Here is a 23890-nt window from a genome sequence, read left to right as displayed (position 1 = left end):
ATCAGTTGTGTAGTCTCCACGGCACCGTCTTTGGTGCCCCATGTGCTGCTGGGCGCTTCCACATGGAAGGATATGTGCTCTTCTGGTGAGCTACCTCCAAGCCCTCTGTCATGACAACATTTAACAGTTTTTCACTTCACTTTTTACAAGTTTCTTTTCATTTTTTGGTCTGAGTGTATCCTCCACTGCAGAGGGCCCTGTGAAGCTGGTAGATTCTGGACCCCAGGACAGAGGGGTCAATTTCTGCTGGGAGGTAGGACAGTGAAGCCAGGACCCTAGTCAGCTGTACAAAAATCATCACATCTTACGTTTGCAGCATGACTTCCTGGAGTGCATGGAGTCCGGCTGTTTCCTTGTCCAGGGGACCAAATACTCTATAGCACAATTCCCGACAAAGCTTGGTCACAAAATTCTTGAAGTAATGCTTCAGTATATAATAATGCCATGCCGGCAGCTACTCAAGTAAGAAGGTGGAATGATGGTCGCCACAGCAGTAGGCAAGGGGAGTCTGGGACACCAGACAAAGTGCTTTGGGAAGCTTCTCCATCGTGGTACCCTCTGCAGCTTCTGTCAACTCCAGAATATTTACTGAGCACAGTCGGTGGTAGGATACTTGAAGTGCCTAGTGAGGTACTTAAAAGCATGCAATTAATACAAAAGGGAAAAATTGTAATAAAAACCATCTTAGGGAGAAGGTATGGAGATGGGGTGAATTAGTCAGTAGGAATTAAATAGCAGAGTCTGTGGTGGTAGAAGGCTTTTTGTGGTAGCAGAGGTGGACTATCATATTTTTGGGGAGCTATAAAATCATGGTCCAAACCATGCAACCATTTTTATATGGTTTGGACTGTTTAATATACAAATTAAATCAAATTAAAGTATCCTGACCTAGGGCTTTGTTTAGCCAATAGTTACTATTGTTGCTCTTAACAACCTCTACATTTTTAAAGATAGATACATGGAAATAGAGAGTGAGTGAGTGAGTGAGTGAGTGAAGCCACAACACCAAAACCTCTTTGATTAGTTGGGGACTGGGCTTGAACCGGGCTAGGCAAAGCAGCACGCTATCCAAGTGAACTGTTTTGCCAGCTCAGAACTTGTGCTTCAGTTCTGAGCTGCACAATAGTTACTCTTAGGCACTTCTATAACTCGAAGAAGATATAGCTAACCTGTTCACAGAGGACGGGGGTCAGACCTGTCATGTCTATCATCTCCGAGGTTCCTACAATAGCAGCTTCTGTAACTGTGTCTCTAAAGCTGTTACAACCCAGCAACATGACCTTGAAGAAGATCCACACTCTTTCTTGCTTTCTCTGTCTGTGCAGATTTCTTAGGAAATGGAACCGACACTAAAAAGCACTTGACTTTGTTATTTTATTTTTTTAAACTCTCAAGCAGTTACAGTTTGAGCATGTTGACTTTTCTCTTCTGGAGCACAGCTACTGAGAGCCATGAGGTGAAGTCTGTTGTTGAGTATATAGGACGATTGTCACAAAGTGAGTTGTAGTGGAAGGTCATCCCCTGTGCCCCAAACTGGGCATGTTCCAGATTGAATTTTCCCTGTGCTTTGTATATAAAAGCTTCAGCAGCAGTTTGTTCCATGCTGAGTTAGAATCAATCTAAAGCAAATGTTACATATTTATTTTAAAATGGCCTGTAATGTGTTTTAGAGTCAGTATTGATTTCACTTGTCTTTGAGGTTACATCTGTGACTGGTGTTTTTGTTACGCTGCGATTGCACTGTGAAGTAATAGACCCTGAGATCCCATCAGTACCTACTCTTTATGTTGCAGTCGCCTAATAATAATTTGTTTCTATCTCTGCCTGATGTTTTAATATCCCTGTCTTCAGATTGCTCTTACTGGGGGGGTGTTTACCCCAGTGGGTTGCTATACCCTAGTGAAAATAAACAGGAGGGAGATATGCGGTCACATTCTTTTGTGTATGTGAGTGACACTTGTGTGAGCTGATATGTGGACCTGGCTGCTATTTGTAGGTGCCATAGATCCACTGACTTTTGCTACCTAACAAACTACACCATCATTTAGTGGCATAAAACAAAAGTCACTTTATTACAATCATGGGTTTAGTGGGTCAATGAGTCATACTGGACAGAGTGAGGATTGCTTGTCTAGATTCTAGGAGGTCTCAGGTTGCAAACATCTGGAGTTGGCATTAATAGTTGGGTTCATTGTCCTTTCTCTCTTTTCTCATTAATGAGTAAATAAAATATTTTTTGAAAAGATGTTTTTTTAAAAAAAAAAGTAGTGGTCCTGGAGGTGGCGCAGTGGCTAAAGCACTAGACTCTCAAGCAAGAGACCCTGAGTTCAATCCCTGGCAGCACATGTACCAGAGTGATGTCTGGTTCTTTTTCTCTCTCCCATCTTTCTCATTAATGAATAAATAAAATCTTAAAAAAGATGTTTAAAAATAATAGGGTTCATTGTCATTTCTACTGTTTGATTTTGGTTACAAGTAATCCACCTAGCTGTTGGTTGGTCCAGATTCCACTGGAGATAAACTAGACCCTAACTACTGATGGGAGGACAATTAAAGGAGCAGCTGCTCAATGGAGAATAAGTGTTGTGCCCTGTTGTCAAATCTGGTTGAATGAGAAAAGGCTGTTGGTTGATGGGAAGCTCAATAGATGCCTACTCAGGCATTTTAAGGGGTCAGGTAAATGAAAGAGAAAAACCTTCTGATTTTTCAAAGGGTGCAATTTCCCAGAAGCATATCAAACTATTATGCACGAAACTGAATAATGTATTTACAAAGGAAAGTATCAGGTGTGCAAATCAATATGTCCTAAAAATTTGCAGCAATAATTGTGAAATTGTTATAATATGCAAATATTTTGGATTTCATCCAATGGAAAAAAAAAATCTAACATAGCAACTCACAGTAGCAAATGTCACCCAAGTGACTTAGACAGCTTAGAAATCTATGGAAAGATGAGTAATATATTCATAGAATGCTGCAGTTGGAAGGAACTTTGGAGACTGTTCATTCTCTTCTGATACACAGAAGTGTAATTGGAGGCCCCCAATCTAAAATCGTAGGCAGTATCATATAAGACCTCATCATAATTTATGTCCTTTTATGCTATTTATATATAGCCGTATCTTTTAAAGTAATGCCACCAGTTGCTTCTGTCTAAGCTTTTTGGAGACAGTATTTTAAAGAACAAGTCATTATTAGAAATGTATTAACAACTGCACCGTGGGTGGGGAGATAGCATAATGGTTATGTAAACAGACTCTCATGCCTGAGACTCTAAAGTTCCAGGTTCAATCCCCCACACCACCATAAGCCAGAGCTGAGCAGTGCTCTGGTGTTTCTCTTTCTGTGTGTGTGTCTCTCTCTCTCTCTGCATCTCTCTCAAAAATAAAATACTAAAAAGAAACAGTTGATCCCACTGTTAAAATTCAATATTATTACTAATTTGAAGTCTTAAGTGCTTAGATTGAAGGAACATATACTCAGAGCTATAAATACACTCCTATTAACTTACAGTATCACAAATAACTATTTAATATATATGAAAAGTGAAAAATGGATTAAAAGTCTCAAACTTTTTGATGCATAGAACATAGACTGTTCTCTTATCTTTGGTGAGAGTTGTTCAAACAGTTATTACAGCTTTTGGTTTGATTCATAATTTTATGTTACATAGTTGAGAGTTTTGCCACAGATATCTTCCCCCTTTTTTGAGTGGGTTAATGTTCACAGTGCAGTCATGATATCTGAGTACAATTTCATTAGGCACCAGGACCCCACAGTTCTCTTCCCCCTTCCATCCTTCTCCTCCCCAGGCCCTTTGCTTTGGTACCACACACCATGCCCAGTCCACATTTCATCTCGTGCTCTCTCTCCCTGTGCCTGTTTATTAATCCTGCTTAGAAGTGAGATTCTTTGGTATTTGTCCTTCTCTTCCTGGCTTATCTCATCGAACATGATGTCCTCCAGGTTCATCCAAGATGATTCAAAGTGATGGCCTCATTGTTTTTAGCAGTTGAGCAATATCCTATTGTGTATATATGCCACCGATTTTTTTTTTTAACCACTCATCTGTCATTGGACATCTGGTATGCTTCCAGGTTTTGGCTACTACAAATTGTGCTACTATGAACATGAATACACACATCTATTCTGAGGTAAGATTTTGTTTCCTTTGGGTAAATCCCCTAGGAGGTGGATTATAGGGTAGGTCTATTTTTAGTGTTCAAAGAAATACCCGTACTATTTCCCACAGAGCTTGAACCAATGTAGTTTCATGAGCAGTGCAGAAGTTCTCCTTTCCCCTACATCCTCTCCAACATTTGTTGTTACCTTTTTTTTTTCTTCGATCTGTGGCATCCTCGGGGTGTCTCCTTGTTGTCTTTATTTGCATTTCTTTGATGGTCAGTGGCTTAGAGTACCTTTTCATGTGCTTTTTGGCCCTGTGTATCTCTTCTTTGGTGAGGTTTCTTTCCATGTCCTTGCCTCACTTTCTAATGGGACTGTAGTTTTTTAGTGTTAAGTTTACTGAACTCTTTGTGTATTTTGGTTGTTAGTTCTTTATCTGATGTGTGTTGTACAAAGACCCACTCCTGCATTGTGGGTTGTCTTCCTGCTAGGGAGGAGGTATCCTTTGCTGTGCAGAAGCTTTTAAGGTTGATGTAGTTCCATTGATTTATTTTTATTTTTACTTTCTTTGATTTTGGATTTGAGCCTTTGAACAACTTTTTGAAACATGGATCATGAAGTATTCTGCCAATGCTCTCCTCTATTGTATTTGGTGGTTTACAGGCTAATGCCCATGCCTTTGATCCGCTTGGACTTGACTTTTGTGCATGGCAATATGTGGTGGTTTAATTTCATTTGTTTGCATGTTTCAATCCAATTTTCCAACACCACTTGTTGAAGAGACTCGCCTTTCTCCATTTAATGGTTTGAGTCTCTTCAAAAATTAGTTGCCCAAAGATGTGGGGACTTTCAATTCTATTCCATTGATCTATCCACAGTTATCTTAAACCAGGATTACTAATTCTCTCTCTCTCTCTCTGAAGCAGAAATTTCATTCACATTTTTTTGACATAATTTGTCCTTAAAATATCTATGTCCCATTGATAGCTATATAACTTTCCCAAGATTTCCTTAGTCATCTCTAAGACTTGCTTGGAGAAGGTAAGATGGGGGCTTTGCAGTGTCTTGTGTAGGAACTAGGTGCAGACCTTTTATTAGATGACTTGTAAGTTCTTTTTTCAAATAGTACAGGCATTGAATTTAAGGACACTCACTTGCTATAGAAGCTAAGCTGTGCAGTTGATTGGATCGTTTGCCACAGTAAAAGGACTGTGATGACTTCATCTCTGCAGCTTTTTATTCTTTGGTAATCTTTCAGGTAGTGTCAGATTTAATGTGCTTCCACCAACAAGCTTTGGAAGCAAACCTCCCTCTGCTCTTTAGTTTATGTAGAGATGAAAAGTAGAAACAACATACATTTTTGGAGTGGTAGTAAGGTGAACACTTCTTCTAGCTGTGGATGGTTGAAAAGGTTGAAGAGGCTGAGATGTAGTTGTTATGGCACTAGTCTGGCAATGAACAACTAGGTGCAGGAAGTTGTGTGTATTTTGCAAAATAAACAAATGCAATGAGCCTTGGCCGTAAGTCACAGTGAAAACACTTTAAAATCTAGGTTAAAAAAACATGACAGGGGCCAGGTGGTAGGACAGTGGGTTAAACACACATGGCTTAAGTGCACGAAGCTCACAGATTGACATAGGGATCCGGGTTTGAGCCCCGGCTCCCCACCTGCAGCGGGGTCACTTCACAGGCGGTGAAGCAGGTCTGCAGGTGTCTACCTTTCTTTCCCCCTCTCTGTCTTCCCCTCCTCCCTCCATTTCTCTCTATCTTATCCAACAGCAATAACAATAATAATAACAACAGCAAGGACAACAAAATGGGAAAAAATGTCCTCCAGGAGCAGTGAATTTGTAGTGCAGGCACCAAACCCCAACAATAACCCTGGAGGAAAAAAAACCCACTCCCCCCCAAAAAGTTACAACATTAATTTCACTTAAATCAGTGAATTATAAAATGAGGACGCCAAGTTCAAATAGCAAGTCTACTCCATCTCTTGACACACAGAAAAGGCAAGTTCTTGGTAAAATGACATTGTGTTCACAACGTAAAAAACAAAGGATTATGTAATAGTATATTTCCTATTACAAAATAATAACAAGGTTCTTATTGACCTATTACATCATTACATCAGTTCAAGCTTCAAAATATTTTCTCAAATGGTTATACATTTTTTTTATTGCCTTCAGTTGCTGGGGCTCTGTGTGGGCACTACTAATCCACCGCTTCAGGTGGCCTTTATTGTTGTTGTTGTTGTTATTTTTTCCTTTTTATTCGATAGGACAGAGACTGAGAAGGAAGAGGTAGAGAGAGAGAGGAAGAGAAAGACAGACACCTGCAGACCTGCTTCGCCGCTTTTATAGCTTTCCCCCTGCAGGTGGGGAGAGGTGGCTCGAACTCCAGCTCTTCTGTGTAGCCCTTCTGTGTATCCTTGTGCATAGTACTGTGTGTGCTTAACCAGCTGTGTCACTGCCTGGCCCCCCACGGTCAAACGTTTGACATTTAGGAATATACTTTGATGTGCCCTCTGTTTCCGGAAGGACATCGGGCAGTATAGACACTATAAATCACTGAGAGTTTCAGTAAGGCACTGAAAAATAATACACAGAAACCAACAAATCCCACAATCCCCTAAATAACTCACATTTATCAGTTTCTACATAAAGTCTGCCTGCTTTATTGATGGGAAAAGTATATTCAACTTCCTCTGATCTATTCTTATAACTTCACTCACAACAGTAATGTGTATTTGGAATCTCACTGAGGCAGATTGTTAATCTGGATTTAATACCAATAAATAGTGGCAGTTCAATAACACATATATGGAATATATTTATTTAATAAATAATAACTCTAAAAGCTGAAGGAATAGACCACCAGGCAGGGCACCTGAAAAAAACAAAAGGAATACACGTTGAAGCTCTAAGCATTTAGAGCGAGTCAAATCTGTTTCAGTAACAAGCTGACCTACAATAACATTCAGAAGATAAAGTAACTGGCTAGAAATACAAAGTGTAGACCAAGTTTCTCTACATCTAGAGAGTAGTCCTTAGGAGACTGGAAGCCATGACTGGTCAAGTCACTTTGCTATATCCTGGCAGAAAAAGGAAGACCAAAACGTGTCCCAAGGCTGCCCTATGATCCAGAGTACAAATTTACAAAAGAACACAGCTAGAAGATAAATACAAAGTACATGTTGATTATAGGAAACATCAACCTGATTACAAGCTACTGGGCATCTTTAGCTCACCATTGGTATGCTTTAGATCAGATCTAAGATGTCTAGCGTATTCTTTTGGTTCCTTTCTAGGAAGAAAGGGACAAAAACTGGTCACTTCATATGTTTCTTCACGCCTGTGAGTGAGTGCTGTCCAGACATGGAGGCCATCGCCCTTCCATTCATATTACATCCCTATAGCTGAGTGAAACACATACACACATGCTTGAGCTCATAGGTGGATGATGGAAAAATCAAGGAACAACCTTTAAATTCTGTACTTCTGAGTTTCTTTTATATAACACTCATCAGAACAGTGCCTTACCTGTATATCAAATCTCTCTCTCTCACACACACACTATGCTTGTCTATAGTATATATAGTTACTATATATAGGATATATATGCAGCCCTTCTAAAGGGAATATTTTTTTAATAATTTATTTCTTTATTGGGGAATTAATGTTTTACATTCAACATTAAATACAATAGTTTGTACATGCATAACATTCCCCAGATTCCCATTTAACAATACAACCCCCACTATGTCATTCATCATCTTTCATGGACCTGTATTCTCCCCACCCACCCACCCACCCCAGAGTCTTTTACTTTGGTGTAATACCTAAATGGAATATTTAGAGTATCCAGACCATGAAAGTAAAGCTCAGGGATACCTCTCAATGCTGACACTTTGGAATGAGCTAGAAGTCACATCTAAGTGCTATTTTTATGTACTGGTACCTCCGAAGAAGACATAGAACATACCAGCAAGGTTTCATGATAATGAAATGGTACACATTTCTGAGAAAAAGAATTTTAAAATAAAGAAAAAAGAAAGGAAAAGAAGAAAAAGAGGTGGGTAGTGTGAGCAGTTAGTTTTTGTTGCAAAACAAGCACACTCGAAATTTATTGGCACAAAGGTTGGGTAGGGCAGTGGTGCTGAACTCAGACAGCCCCAGGAGGCAACCTCAGCTCTGGTCTGACTAATGCAGTTCTCCGTCTCCGGGGACCATGGCGCTGCCCAGGACTGCACCAAGCTCTGCTAACATTCCATTGGTTGACACAAGTTCCATGGCTCTATGCATTATCAATTGTTAGGGGACATGTACTTGTCCGAAGAGTGGAGGAAAGGGTGTGAATATTTCCTAAGCAATGATCTATTCCACCACAAATGTTTGCAGGAAATATTGAATACTTTTTTATTTATTATGGATCTACTATGTTCTTTGGTTATAGCTTTCATTATGAATAAAAAAATGCCCTTGGCTCATCTGGCTGGAGAGTTAGGGAGGAGTGTGTATGCTATGATAACAACAATACTAACTGCAATAACAATGACACATAACGTTTGTAAAGGCAGCGTGCTGTAATAGTAGTCCAGTGGGCTGAGGACTGATACAAGCTACCGGACTTTTAAAAAATTCTTTTTTCGGTGGTTTTTCGTAGCACAAAGGACAGCATGAATATGATAATATCCATTAGAATAGTGTTTCAATTCTAATGAATATAATTATGAATAGAAGGAAAATTAATAGATTATGACTCTTTGTGGCTGGTCCAAAGCAAAGTAAGTACAAAAATTGAGAAGAAATGCTTAAAAATCCTTATAGCAGATTTGGCATGGTTTCAAGACCCGTGTGTGATCATGTACATAGTGGCTTGTTTTCAGTGTGTGCTTGAAGAGTTTTGGTGCATAATAAGTTAGAAAGTGAACAGTATGCGAAACAAGAACTGAAAAACATGCTGTCCACCAAAATCAGTTTGAGAAACCCTGAGTGGATTAGTGCACTAATCCGGGCAAGTATTTACTGAATGCATGTGGGGCTTTTGGTGATGGACATGGAAGGATTTGAGGAAATAAACATAAACACATAAGGATGGGTCAGTCCTAATTACCAACATTTTAAAGAGATTCAGATTAGTGATGTGTTTCGATGAGCATTCATTCAAAGATGCTCCTTTGATCTGGTCCACGACACTCCTCCTGTGCTACCTCTCCCCACCCTTCAGTCAGGGCATTCTTGCCTTGATAGTGACAGTATTTTAAAAAATATTTATTTATTCCTTTTTGTTACCCTTTTTATTGTTGTAGTTATCATTATTGTTATTGATGTCATCATTGTTGGATAGGACAGAGAGAAATGGAGAGAGGACGAGAAGATAGAGAGGGGGAGAGAAAGACAGACACCTGCAGACCTGCTTCACCGCCTGTGAAGTGACTCCCCTGCAGGTGGGGAGCCGGGGGCTTAAACCTGGATCCTTATGCCGGTCCTTGCGCTTTGTGACATGTGTGCTTAACTCGCTGCGCTAGCGCCCAACTCCCTATAGTAACAGTCTTAAGAGGCAAGCACAAAGGTATACAATTTTATTTGATAGATAGGAAAAAGGTGGACTTCCAGGGAACTCTAGGTGATTTTTCAGTGTAGGCACAATGTCTCTTTACTAATTTAGAGTGGTCTGTTTGTATTGAGTTAGTTGGGATTTTCTGAGTCTTCATGTAGGAAGATCCACATCCTGAAACTACCTTTAAATCCCAGGGAAACCCAGGGTGGTATGCTTTTTTTTTTTTTTTTGCCATTTGGACCTCACTCCTGTAGCTTTATTTTCTTTCAGATAGAGGGTGAAGATACAGAGAGGAAGAGAGGAGGATCGCCACAGAACCACTCCATGATCTGTGAAGTTCCCCTTTGTAGGGCTCTTCCATGTAGTGGCAGGTGGCTCAAACCCAGGTCCTAGAGCTTGGAGAAGCATGCACTCTCCTGGGTGAGCTATCTCTCACCCCAAAGTCACATATTATGTTACGATATATTATCTGTTTTATGTTATCTGGTGTGTGTATGTTGCATGTACACAGATAATATAAAATACATTAGATTATATAAAATATCTAGGTACAAAAGATAATCCAGAATGGATCATAGCTGCATATCAGTATGTATAATACATGCATGTACATGTATATTATAGTACTTATAATATGATTCAGTCTATATCACACGGTAGTGGATATTACACATACATATATAATATATGAGTAATATTTCAAGGTCAGACAATATAAAGTGCTAGGGCCAGGTTTCTTTTTTTAATTTTTTTTATTTATAAAAAGGAAAAATTGACAAAACCATAGGATAAGAGAGGTACAACTCCACACAATTCCCACCACCAGAACTCCATGTCCCATCCCCTCCCTTGATAGCTTTCCTATTCTTTATCCCTCTGGGAAGATGGACCCAGGGTCATTGTGGGATGCAGAAGGTGGAAGGTCTGGCTTCTGTAACTGCTTCCCCGCTGAACATGGGCTCGTCAATCCATACTCCCAGCCTGTCTCTCTCTTTCCTTAGTGGGGAAGGTCTCTGGGGAAGCAGGGCCCCAGGACACATTGGTGGGGTTGTCTGTCCAGGGAAGTTGGTATCATGCTAGCATCTGGAACCTGGTGGCTGAAAAAAGAGTTAACGTATAAAGCCAAACAAGTTGTTGACTAATTGTGAACCTAAAGATTGGAATAGTGCAGATGAAGAGTTGGGGTTGGGGGCTCCATTTTGTAGATAGCTAGAAGGCCTATTTTACTTATATTCCAAAGGGCCCATAACTATACTGGTTTTTTTTTTCCTTCCCTGAGCCTGACATCTGATATGCAGGTGGATCCAACTTATTGTCTGGGGAGATGATGTCATGGCTGGAAAAAGGACCAGAAAGCCGGATCAGGGAAGATAGTAGCTCCCAAATATGGTAAAGGTGTAAAATATTGTTGACTGTAAACCCCATTGATTTGATCTGATCTGGGGCCCATATTCAGCTTAGCAGCCTATGTGACCTCTGCATCCCTGTAGATCTGAGCTCACATTCTGTGGTCATGAGTAGGAACGTTCCAAGCTGCCCCAATATCAGGACCCATCTTCCTCAGGTGTAGCATAGAGCATGTTGTCCAGCCTCCCTTCAGAGGATGGAACATTCTCTACCATTGTTGATCCACATTGAGGGCAAGGTCCTATGGGGCCACAGAGGGGAGGGCCAGGTCTCTTAGCTTACACTGGTACATGCCTTTATTTTTCTTTCTGTTTGCCACCAGTCTTTCTAGTGGGGCTGTACATTCCTGGAATATCATATAGAGGTATAATATATAATATTCCTAAAGAAATTAGAGTTTGCATGAAACCTTATGGGAAGAGATTTTGAAAGTGATAAATAATAAATATGAATTCAATGAAATGCTATTCAGATATCACTTAGGATTTATTTTTTTCTACAGAACTTTACATATATTCTTGATTTAACATTGCTGACTTTAATTTTTCATGGGGTAGAGGAAATGTTAAAGTCAATGTTTGAATTCTGTCCAACAGCAAAGAATTAACTAAGAGCATGGGAGTGTCAGAACTTTGAAGAGGATATGCCTGCTTTATCTTAGAGTGCATGATAGTAACAGGACAGAACATTGGGGTAAGGATCTGTTTTCTCTCAGGACATAAGTTTCAACCTTCCAGGGGACTTATTGCATAACCACAGGAGATAAAAAAGATCCAGATCAAGAGAGACAGTTGATTTTTTAAAAATGAAATTCATATGTCACATACAAACAATACTTACATTGAAAAATAGCAGAATATGTCTATTGAGGCAAATAAATTTTTTTTTTGGTTAGGAAACTAATTCTTGAGTGCTTGCTACCAAGGTCTGCAAGTGTGTTTAAACCTACTTTAGACTCAGAAGTGGGATGCATTGGATCGACCTTCTCATGGTGCATCCCGTGAGTACCCATTCATTGGGGAAACTGACGATCCTTCCTAGCCGACTGAATCCACATGGATCCCAGTCACTTTCAAAGCCAGCAACAAGCAGCTCCTGACAGCTTTCAACCTGACGCTGTTGACTGGCTATGGAAGAAGGGCAAATGCTACAAGAAGAAGAAGAAGAAGAAGAAGAAGAAGAAGAAGAAGAAGAAGAAGAAGAAGAAGAAGAAGAAGAAGAAGAAGAAGAAGAAGAAGAAGAAGAAGAAGAAGAAGAAGAAGAAGAAGAAGAAGAAGAAGAAGGAAGAAGAAGAAGGGGAAGGGGAAGGAGAAGAAGAAGGAGAAGAAGACAGTAGACTCTAGCATGGAGTGTGCTAACTAGCTAGTGTAGTTCAGTCTAGGACAGATGATTAGCTAATGCATTTCAGTCTAGCATGAGTTAGTATGAATTATTAACATTGCCATAGTGCTCATGATAGGACCATTATCTTGGATTTTTTTTAACTTGGAAAGGAAAGATTTATTTATTTATGTATGTATTTACACAGAGCATTGCTCAACTCTGGCACAGAAGGTGCTGGGGATTGAACCTATGGCTTCTGGGCATCAGGTTTGCAAATTCTGTGCTTTAACAGACTGAATTATCTTCCCGGCCCTGTTAGGCTTTTGAATGTAACATTTCTTTTCTTTCTTATGGACCATGTCCTCACTCTGGACCCCAGTCAGTTTGGTGAGTGCTCTACATATATTCTTGATTTGACATTAAGTAGGAATTCCATCCTGGGTGACTGTCTTCTCTTGAGAGGGGCACAGTATATCCCCTTGATTCCTTACATGCACTGGCTGCCTGCTTGAATCCTATTGAGGGCTGGGGCAACAGCATAATGGTTATGCAAAGGACTTTCATGCCTGAGTCACTGAGGTCCCAGGTTCAATCTCCAGCACTAACATATGCTGAACCTGATCAGTGCTCAGGTGTCTCTCTCTGTATCTCTTTCTTTCTTTCTTTCTCATTAAAATGAAATTTACAAAAGAAAGTATCATATTGAACCACAGTGCCATCAGTTTTCTCTGAAGCACCAAGAGAAAATGTGGGTCTTGGAACAAAGTTGACACCTTTCGGTAGTTTTATGTCACCAGCATCTGAGAGACTCCTCCTTAAGACTGAGACTTTGCTTTCCCTGGTTGACAACCCTTATAACTATGGGTAAACATAGGGCAGCATCTGGCGTTAAGTATTCAACTGCTAAAAAACAAGAGGGAAAATACAGCACAGGTCTAGCAATTCTTTAATACTGACACCAGTTCCAATCAAAAAATGGCTTGATAGAACTCTGTATTCAGTTTTGAATTCCTTGTTACACCTGGTCAGTCCTGATGCTGGGTCAGGTTTCTAGTCATTGAGCTCATTTATTTTTTGTCTTTGCCATGGCATCTGCATTCACAGGATACCTCATGGTCAGACTCACTGTTATAATGACAGCTGGGTCTTATAAAACACAAAGAACTATGATCAGCTCTGTGGCAACCAAACCAAAAAGAAGGACAGCTTCTGGGGCATATGGTGCAATGGCAACAGATGGCAGAGCAAAAGCAGGACTGCTCAATCTATGTATACTCTGTCATCTCTACTAGTAGGATGGCTGTTAACTGTTCTTAAGAGCATGGATGCCTGGGCTAGGTGGTCAGTAATGAGGGCAACCAGAGATTTAAAAGAAAGTAGTCTACAGATTCAGGTAAGTTATTTAATCTTCATGAATAACCTTGGAAAACTTTGAGATAAGAGATAGTTCAATCATACCATTATACACCAGGAGTGTATAAAGATTTCAAAAGCTAAATGTGTAAATTTGAAGTCTTTCCACAGGAAAAAGTTGAATGGGTTTTTAAAACCCCAATCCTTCTTCCTAACTTTCCAGCGTTACTGTGTACTTGGGTTCACTCCTTGATCTACTGTCATTCATTTTGAGATGATTGACTCTCATGACTTTGAAACTACTTAAATGCCTATATACCGCTAGCTTGAATTTCTCTTTACTGAAATCTCGGCTGTGTTCCCAAGCTGTCCAACACTGAACTTCTGTTCTTCTTCTTCAACCCTAGTCTTCTTCTTTTGCCTTTCTTATCACGGTTAATAACAGCAACTGAAATTGTTGTATATCTCAGGCTGAAAATATTGGCATGGTTTCTCTCTTTTCTTTCATAACTACATCGATCCGTCAGCAAATACTGTTGACCTTCCTTCAAAATCAGTGCAGAATATGAGCGCTATTCAATGCTGCCATTTGTCACTGTTATTATCCTGGTCAAAATCACTACTTCTACTTAGATTACATCTCAACAGCTTCACAGGTCTTCCTTTCCTATTTCAGACACAACTGCTACTGTTTCCCTCCTAAGTGGAAACCAGATCATCTCTCTCTTCTTTTAAAAACCACTTAATTGTGGGGGTTGGGCAATGTTCACCTGGTAGAGCGCACACTTTCCCCACACTCGAGGATCCAGGCTCTAGAGTCCCGCCACCACATGGAGCACCTGCTTGTGAAAAGCTTCAAGAATGGTGGAGTAGTGCTGTGGTACTTCTTGCTCTCTCTTTCTCTCCCTTTCCTTCTCTCACCCTTTATCTTAAGAGAGAGAGAGAGGGGAGTCGGGCTGTAGCGCAGCGAGTTAAGCGCAGGTGGCACAAAGCACAAGGACCGGCATAAGGATCCCGATTTGAACCCCGGCTCCCCACCTGCAGGAGTCGCTTCACAGGTGGTGAAGCAGGTCTGCAGGTGTCTGTCTTTCTCTCCTCCTCTCTGTCTTCCCCTCCTCTCTCCATTTCTCTCTGTCCTATCCAACAACGACAACAACAATAATAACTACAACAATAAAACAACAAGGGCAACAAAAGGGAATAAATAAATAAAATTTAAAAAAAGAGAGAGAGAGAGAAAGAAAGGAAGGGAGAAAGAGAATATGAGAGCCCATCAGGAGCAATAGAATAATACAGGCATTAAACCCCATTGATAACCCTGCCAGGAAAAACCAAACAAGTAACAATAATAATAATGACAACAACAACCAAGCAACCCAGTATCTTTTCCTTTCATTTCAGGTGCAAATTAAAGACTTTATGATGGCCCACATTACACTTCTGATCTTGTCTCTTAGACCTTCCCCAAATCAATAACTTTTCTGCAGCTGATTTTTCTTGTTTCTCAAACATATCATTTGTGTGTTTCTACTTCTTTTGTCTTAGTATCTTTGTATTCTTTGTGACCTCTGCACAAATACCCCTTTCCCAGAAATTTATATGTCTTGTTCCTTCACTTACTCCAAGTAGTCGATGTTTTGAAAAGTGCTTACTCACAGTACCCATAATCCCATTTTACTCTTCTTGTTTTTCATAGAATGTATCACCTTCCATCATAATGCATAATTTACTTAGGTGTTATTAATGTGTATGTGTATGTATATAGCTTCATCTTGCAGTAACATAAATTTTATAAAGACAGAAACTTGCTCTGTGTGTGTGTGTTTAATTATTTATTTTAACTGTTCACCAGAGCACGACTCAGTTCTGGTTTATGGTGGTTCTGAGGATTGAATCCTGGACCGTTGGTGGTACAGGCTTGAAAGTCCATTTATTTATTTATTTTTTGCATCACCCTTTGCATGACTATTTGTCGTATCCTCAGCCCGAGACTCGTCTCAATCACTGGTATATTGCCAGGATATGTAACAGTGCTTGGTGAATAGTGGGTGCTCAGCTTTGCTGGGTGAATGAATGAATCTTAATTTCTTTAAAAAATACTTTATTTTAGGGAGTCAGGCGGTAGCACAGTGGGTTAAGCGCATGTGGCACAAAGCGCAATGACCGGTGTAAGGATCCCAGTTTGAGCCCCTGGTTCCCCACCTGCAAAGGGAGTCGCTTCAAGGGCGGTGAAGCAGGTCTTCAGGTGTCTGTCTTTCTCTCCCCCTCTCTGTCTTCCCCTCCTCTCTCCATTTCTCTCTGTCCTATCTAATGATGACATCAATAACATCAGCAATAATAACTACAACAGTGAAACAAGAGCAACAAAAGGGAATAAAAATATTACAAAAAAGAATGAAAGAATACTTTATTTTAATGAGAGAAAGACACAGAGATCAAGACCAGAGCACTGCTCAGCACTAGTTTATGGTGGCGCTGCAGATTGAACCTGGGACCTCGGATTCCCCAGTCCCATAAATCTTAATTTCTATGTGTGTTTCCAATTTGTCAGGTGTTCTTCAGTTCCAATCAAATTTGGGGGATACAGCGGGGGTAAAGACATACGTAGGGGCTGGGTGGTGACGCACCTGGTTGAGTGCACATGATACAGTGCACAAGGACCTAGGTTCGAGCCTCCAGTTCCCACCTGCAGGGGAAGAGCTTTGCAAATGGTGAAGCAGTGCTGCAGGCGTCTCTCTGTCTCTCTATCTCCCCTTCCCTGTCAATTTCTGTCTTTATGCAATAAATAAGTGAAGATAATTAAAAAATCAAAAATAGACATTAAGAAATGAAACATGTTAAGTAAGTAGAACTAACTTCTCAAGAGATGGAGTAGTGTGGCTTCTCTAAAAAATAACTTGAGGCCAAGAGACCCCTCAGTCAGTCAGTGCATGATCGACTATCCTTGAGCCCCTGAGTTCAAAGCCCTGTGCCACATGCCACATGGAATGTTGCAGCAGCACTGATGGGGTACCTCTGCGGCTGTCAGAAAGAAATACAAGAAATACAAGTCACTGTATTTCTGTAACGCTGTAACAGGCTCAGGGAAGGCTGTTGAACAGTACTGCATGGGAGCAAAGCCCTGAATGAATTCAAAAGTACTGCATAAAAATACAAGACAAGGGACTGGGAAGTGACTCAGCCAATTGACTGCACAGATTACCATACACAGGGACCTGGGTTCAAGCCCCTGGTCCCCACCTGCAAAAGGGAAACTTCACGAGTGGTGAAACAGGGCCGCAGGTATCTCTCTTTCATTCTCTCTCTATCTCCCATCCTCTTTCAGTTTCTCTCTGTCCTTCGTATGTTAACTCTCTTTTCAATCACCAGGTTCCAGATGTGATCAGGATGCTGGCCAGGCTTCCCTGGATTGAAGACCCCACCAATGTGTCCTGGAGCTCTGCTTCCCCAGAGATACACCCTACTAGGGAAAGAGAGAGGCAGACTGGGAGTATGGACCGACCAGTCAACGCCCATGTTCAGCGGGGAAGCAATTACAGAAGCCAGACCTTCCTCCTTCTGCAACCCTCAATGACCCTGGGTCCATGCTCCCAGAGGGATAGAGAGTGGGAAAGCTATCAGGGGAGGGGGTGGGATATGGAGATTGGGTGGTGGTAATTGTGTGGAGTTGTACCCCTCCTACCCTATGGTTTTGTTAATTAATCCTTTCTTAAATAAAAAAATATTAAAATATATATAATAAATAACAAAATTTAAAAATATAAAACAAAATCTCTTTCTCTGCCCCCCATCTCTAAAATATATATATATAAAACAAGAAACCTAGAAGCTAGAGCAGCAACTGTATGACGTCCCAGGTTTGATCCCTGGCTTCACCTACGCCAGAGTGATGTTCTGGTTCTCTTTCTCATTCCTCTCTTTCTTTATCATGAATCAATGAATCCTAAAAATGTAATAAAAAATGAAATGAAATACTTTTCTCTAAGAAAGAAGAGTGGGTGTAGACAAGAAATAGTAAGCATGTCTATGAATCTGGGTAATAAAATGATTAGCAACCAGTAGGCAGTGGAAATGAGGCAAGTCTTGGGAACTGAACTGTATAGGCTTGGCCATTCTTTTCAAACCTGATGTTTTAAGACACTTGTTCCAAGAATGTTGAATCCTGGTGGGAATTCTGATGGTGTTCAGCAAAATCTTCTTTCCTTTTCTTATGCAGTTCATAGGTTGTGTGTGTGTGTGTGTGTGTGTGTGTGTGTGTGTGTGTGTGTAGTTCTGTTTGCAGTTCATAGTTTTATCTTTAAGAGATGAAGAATATGCAAGATTTCAGAGTCAGGGATTTAAGAGTCTTGCAGTGGCTCCCATAATGGACCAAACAAATCAGATAAAATGTGATAAGGAACACTTCAAACTCTAGTGTTTGAGGGTAAAAAAATCAATTGTACAAGTGCAGAATGAGGAAATCAGACTTGACAGCAAATCATGGGCAAAGGCTAGAGGGGTTTAGCTGATTATAAGATTGATATGAACCAACAGTGTGATGTTCCTTCTAAATAAAATTAAAAGTCTCAAAAGCAACCCTTGGACCATCTTTGTAGATAAAGTCCTAAATGTATGAAAGCAACAGGCATGTTCTCCCATATAGAGGATGAGAGAAATGTTTTGTTTTTGTTTCAACCTATTTGTTCTCAGTTTGTTAATTTATTTTGGTTACTGGTGGTGTCAGCGACTGAACCTGGAACCTCACAGGCAAGTCCCACATGCTGCACTATCTCTCTAAACTTAAATTTTATTTAGCTAAAATAATCACATTTTAAGAGGAGCACTGGCAAACAGGCACTATGAATGCCAGAAGAGGATGCCAAAAACTACTAATTCCTTCAAAGTACATCAATAAAATGTGGATATTGTGCCTGGCTCTGTCCTAGGTGCTGGAAATACGTAAGTAGATCAGCACACCCAAATCCGTGCCATCTGGAGTTATCAAATGAAGTAAGGATAATTTATTTTGTAATATATATGTATTTATTTCTATCTATCTATAAATATTTATGTATTTTAGCATATAAAACATTTTATGATGTTTCATGATTGCACAAATTTGTGAAGCACAGGAAATTGGAAAGGAATAGAAAAAAGGTTGCTTGTGACTCATTCTGCCATGGGTAGCCATATGCTTACACACTGCCTGTATGATATATAGTTTTCAGCCCCTTGGAAATATGATGGGAGTGTGTGTGTGTGAGGGTTCGTGAGGACCAGACATAAGGGGAGGTTTGTCACCTTCATCCAAGTAGATGGGCCACATGTGGCCATGGTCCACAATAAAAGGTCTGGGAAATGGGCTCTAGTTCTGACCTAGACAAATAAAACCAAAAACTGAAAAACATCATTTTTGGGAGTTGGGCGGGCAGTGTCCCATCCAACAACAACAACATCAATAGCTACAACAATGGCAATAGAAAGGAAATAAATATTTTTTTAAATTTAAAAAAACTATGTTGAATAGTAATGGTGATAGTGGGCAGCCCTGTCTAGTACCTGATCTGAGGGGAAATGCTTCCAGTTTTTCACCATTGAGTATGATGTTGGCTGTAGGTTTGCTATATATAGACTCCACTATCTTGAGGAATTTTCCATCTATTCCCATTTTTTGTAGTGTTTTGATCATAAAGGGATGTTGTATTTTGTCAAAGGCTTCCTCTGCATCTATTGATATGACCATGTGATTTTTGTTCTTGCTTTTGTTGATGTGGTGGATCACATTGATTGATTTACGTATATTAAACCAACCTTGCATGCCTGGGATCAACCCCACTTGGTCATGATGAACAATCTTTTTGATATACTGCTGTATCCGGTTGGCTAGAATTTTGTTCAATATTTTTGCATCTATGTTCATCAGAGTGAGATCTGGCTGGGCTAGTGGCTCTTTCTGTGGACTAAGAGACAGACAGACAAAGTTTTCAGGTTCAAGACCTATACTTCCCAGAAGATGGTCATTCACTTCGGTAAAAAAAAAAAAAAAAAAAAAAAAAAAGGCTATGTTCATCAGAGATATTGGTCTGTAGTTTTCTTTTTTGGTTGTGTCCCTGTCTGCTTTTGGTATCAGGGTGATGTTGGCTTCATAGAAGCTGGCAGGGAGTATTCCAGTGTCTTCAATCTTCTGGAAGGCTTTTAAAAGTAGAGGTATTAGTTCTTCTTTGAAAGTTTTGTAGAATTCATTTGTAAAACCATCTGGTCCAGGACTTTTATTTTTGGGAAGATTTTTGATAACTGTTTCAATTTCATTAGCTGTGATGGGCCTGTTCATGTTACCCACTTCCTCTTTACTTAGTTTTGGAAGTTGGTAGATATCTAGGAAATCATTCATTTCTTCCAGGTTCTCTAGCTTGGTGGCATATAGTTGTTCATAGAAGCCTCGCATGATATGTTGAATTTCTGCAGTGTCTGTTGTGATTTCTCCTCTTTCATTTACTATCTGATTTATTTGGGTCTTCTCCCTTTTTTGTTTTGTGAGTCTGGCTAAAGGTTTGTCGATTTTGTTTACTCTTTCGAAGAACCAACATTTACTTTCATTGATCTTTTGTATGGTTTTCCTATTATCAATGTTATTTATTTCTGCCCTAACTTTAGTGATTTCTGTCCTTCTGGTTGCTTTAGGATTCCTTTGTTGTTCTTCTTCTAGGTCTTTAAGATGTGCAATCAGGCTGTTTATTTGTGCCTTTTCTTGTTTCCTAATGTGTGCTTGTATAGCTATGAACTTCCCTCTTAGGACTGCTTTAGCTGTGTCCCAAATATTTTGATAGCTTGTGTCTTCATTTTCATTGAACTCTCGAAACATTTTGATTTCTTCCTTGATTTCCTCTTTGACCCAGAAGTTGTTAAGAAGTGTACTGTTGAGCTTCCACATTTTGGGACTGTTACTAATCTTTTGTTGATTGTTAAGTGTTAGTTTAATTCCACTGTGGTCTGAGAAGATGCTTGGGATGATTTCAGTGCTCTTGAATAGGCTGATGCTGTCTTTGTGGCCTAACATATGGTCTATCCTTGAGAATGATCCATGTGGATTTGAATAAAATGTGTATTCCAGTTTCTTGGGATGAATGACTCTGAAAATGTTCAATAGTTCTAGTTTATCTATCTCTTCATTTAGCTCCCTTATGTCTTTACTGATTTTCTTCCTGGATGATCTGTCAAGTTGAGATAGTGGGGTGTTGAAGTCCCCTACTATTATTGTGTTACTGTTAATATATTGCTGTAGCTCTTTCAGTAGAAGTTTGATGTATTTAGATGGCTTCTCATTGGGTGCATAGATATTAATAATTGTTAAGTCCTCTTGATTGACTCATCCTCTGAGCATTAAGTAGTGTCCATTCCTATCTTTTTTAATCTTATCTATTTTAAAGTCTATCATGTCAGATATGAGAATAGCTGTTCCTGCCCTTTTTTTGTGGGCCATTGGCTTGAATGATAGTTTTCCATCCTTTCACTTTAAGTCTGTGTTTGTCTTGTTGCGTTAGGTGAGTTTCCTGTAGACAACATATTGTTGGGTTGTGTTTTCTGATCCATCTTCCTACTCTGTGTCTTTTAATAGGTGAATTCAGGCCATTGACATTTATTGATATCAAAGATTGAAGATATTTTAAAGCCATTCTTGTAGAGTTTTAGAGTGTTTTGATATATGTCCTATTTGTGGTGGTCTGGTTGTTTATAGGAGACCTTTCAGAACTTCTTTCAGGGCAGGCTTGGTGATGGTTGCTTCCTTCAACTGTTGCTTGTCTGAGAAGGTTTTGATGCTTCCATCTAGTTTGAATGACAATCTAGCAGGATATAGTATTCTTGGCTGAAAGCCTTTCTCATTGAGCACTCAATAGATATCTTGCCATTCTCTTCTGGCCCGTAGTGTTTGTATGGAGAAGTCTGCTGCTAATCTTATGGGTTTTCCTTTGTAGGTGACTCTTTGTTTTTCTCTTGCAGCCTTGAGGATCCTTTCTTTATCCTTATTCCTTTCCATTCTAAGTATGACATGTCTTGGTGTCTTTAGGTCTGGGTTAATTCTGTTTGGGACCCTCTGGGCTTCTTGAATCTTTATGTCTTTGGTGTTGTCTAGACTAGAGAAATTTTCAGCTATTATGGCCTGGAGAATGCTTTCTTCCTCTCCTTCTCTTTCTTCCTCTGGTAAACCAATAATGCATATATTGTTTCTTTTGAAGTCATCCCATAGGACTCTGTTGTTGTTTTCAGCATCTCTTAATCTCTTTTTGAGATCTCTTACTTCTTTTTTAGTTGTCTCTAATTCATCCTCAATCTTGCTAATTCTGTCTTCAGCCTCATAGATTCTATTCTCTCTGCCCTCTACTGCTTTCTGGAGTTCATCTATTTTGTTGCCCTGCTCTGATACTGTTTTAGCTTGTTCAGCTAGTTGCCTTCTTAGCTCAGCGATTTCAGCTTTCAGCTCTCTAATAACCATGAGATTATTAGAATTTTCTTCCATATTCTCATTTGTTGTTCCTGCATTTCTGATTACAATTTTTTCAAATTCTTTACTCACTCCTGTTATTATTTCCTTAGCTAATGTTTGGATGTTGAACTCGTTGTTTTGTGCTTCACCCTCTGGAGGACTTTTAGCTGGACTCTTGTCCTGGTTCGAGTCTCCAATATTTTTTCTTATTGTTTTAACCATTTTATATATTATGTTATGAGTTCCCTTTATCAGTACTTTTCAAATTATTGATCACTATTGCCTGGATTGACTTGTGTCTAAGTAATTTAATTAAAGGGTTTACCATGGTGGAAGTTAACAGTTTTTTTTCAATCCCTGAGTTGGAGCTCAGTGGTGTAAAAGCCTCTTTTTTTTCTTCCCTGTAGGCTATGGGTGCCTGAGGGCTTTTAAACTATCAATAGGCTTCTTCGCTTAATCACTGACTCCTGACCAAGAGATAAAGCAGGGTGTGGCAGAGATAATCCAGTGGTTATGCAAAGAGACTTTCACAGCCCCTCAGCTATGCCACCGAGGTATAGGTCTTCTCCTGAGTTTCCCAGTTAGATCTCTGTCCCCTGGTGTCCCTCCCTGTTGCTGCTCCAGATTCTAAGGGTAGTAGCAATGGAGACTCAGAGTTGCACTTGGTGAGTCTCTGGGGAGTCCTCTCCTCCCTTCAGCTGTCCCCTTGTTGTGGAGCAGACTGGAGGTGGTGTCTCCACTGATCAACTGTTGAACTGTTAGCAGTCACTTAATCTCTCCTTAGGCCCCTCTCTCCTCTCTGTCACCAGCCACGCGTGTTTGTACTCACGGGTGATTTACTGGGTTCCTGTGGTCATTCTAGTCCTGTCTTGTTTCAGTCCGGGTGGTCTCCTTTGGTATTCCTGCTTCACTACTTGTGATTCGACTCCTCTGCAGGTGGAGAGCTGGGATCCTTATGCTGTTCCTTGCGCTGTCTTTCTTTTTTTTTTTTTAATTTTTAAAAGATTTATGTATTTTACTAGATGGTGGGAGAGAAAAGAAAGAGAGATATAGAGAGAAAAAGAAAAGAGAGAGACAGAGAAGAGGAACAACTATAGCACTATTCTATCACTTGTGAACATTCCCTTACAGGTGGAGATGTTGGTTTTGAGCCTGTTCCTTGAGCACTGTGACTCCTGTGCCCTGCTGACTGTGCCCCTCTTTGCCCTGGTGTGACACTAAGCAGTCCTAGCTTCAGTCACTAATGAAAGGATTCTTGGTTGTCCGACTCGGCTGGAGCATTAGTTGAGTCTTCATGTTTGAATTTTGGCACATTTGTCGTAGAAAATTCTTTCCTGCAAAGTGCTGTTAAAATCTTAAAAAAAAAAAAAAAAAGGGAAGAAAGATGGATTTTCGTCAGGTTTAGAGAGCTGGATGCGAGACTGTCTGGAGTCTCACATTAGTTCAGTGGCTGATAGGCCTTCTTTGATGCTTTGTTGGAGGTTGTAGAAGACTGTCTCCTCCCTCTAGCTTGGGGTTCCGCTCTTTTGTTATCTTCATTCCTACTTCCTTTCTTCCTTCTTCCCCCCTATTCCACCCCCCAACACACACACACACACACACACACACACACACACACACACTCCGTGTCTTTCTGTTTTTTCACCAGGTCTTTACTACTCC

The sequence above is a fragment of the Erinaceus europaeus genome, chromosome 21 (genome assembly GCF_950295315.1).
Source record: "Erinaceus europaeus chromosome 21, mEriEur2.1, whole genome shotgun sequence".
NCBI lineage: Eukaryota > Metazoa > Chordata > Mammalia > Eulipotyphla > Erinaceidae > Erinaceus > Erinaceus europaeus.
This window is presented reverse-complemented; position numbering follows the sequence as displayed.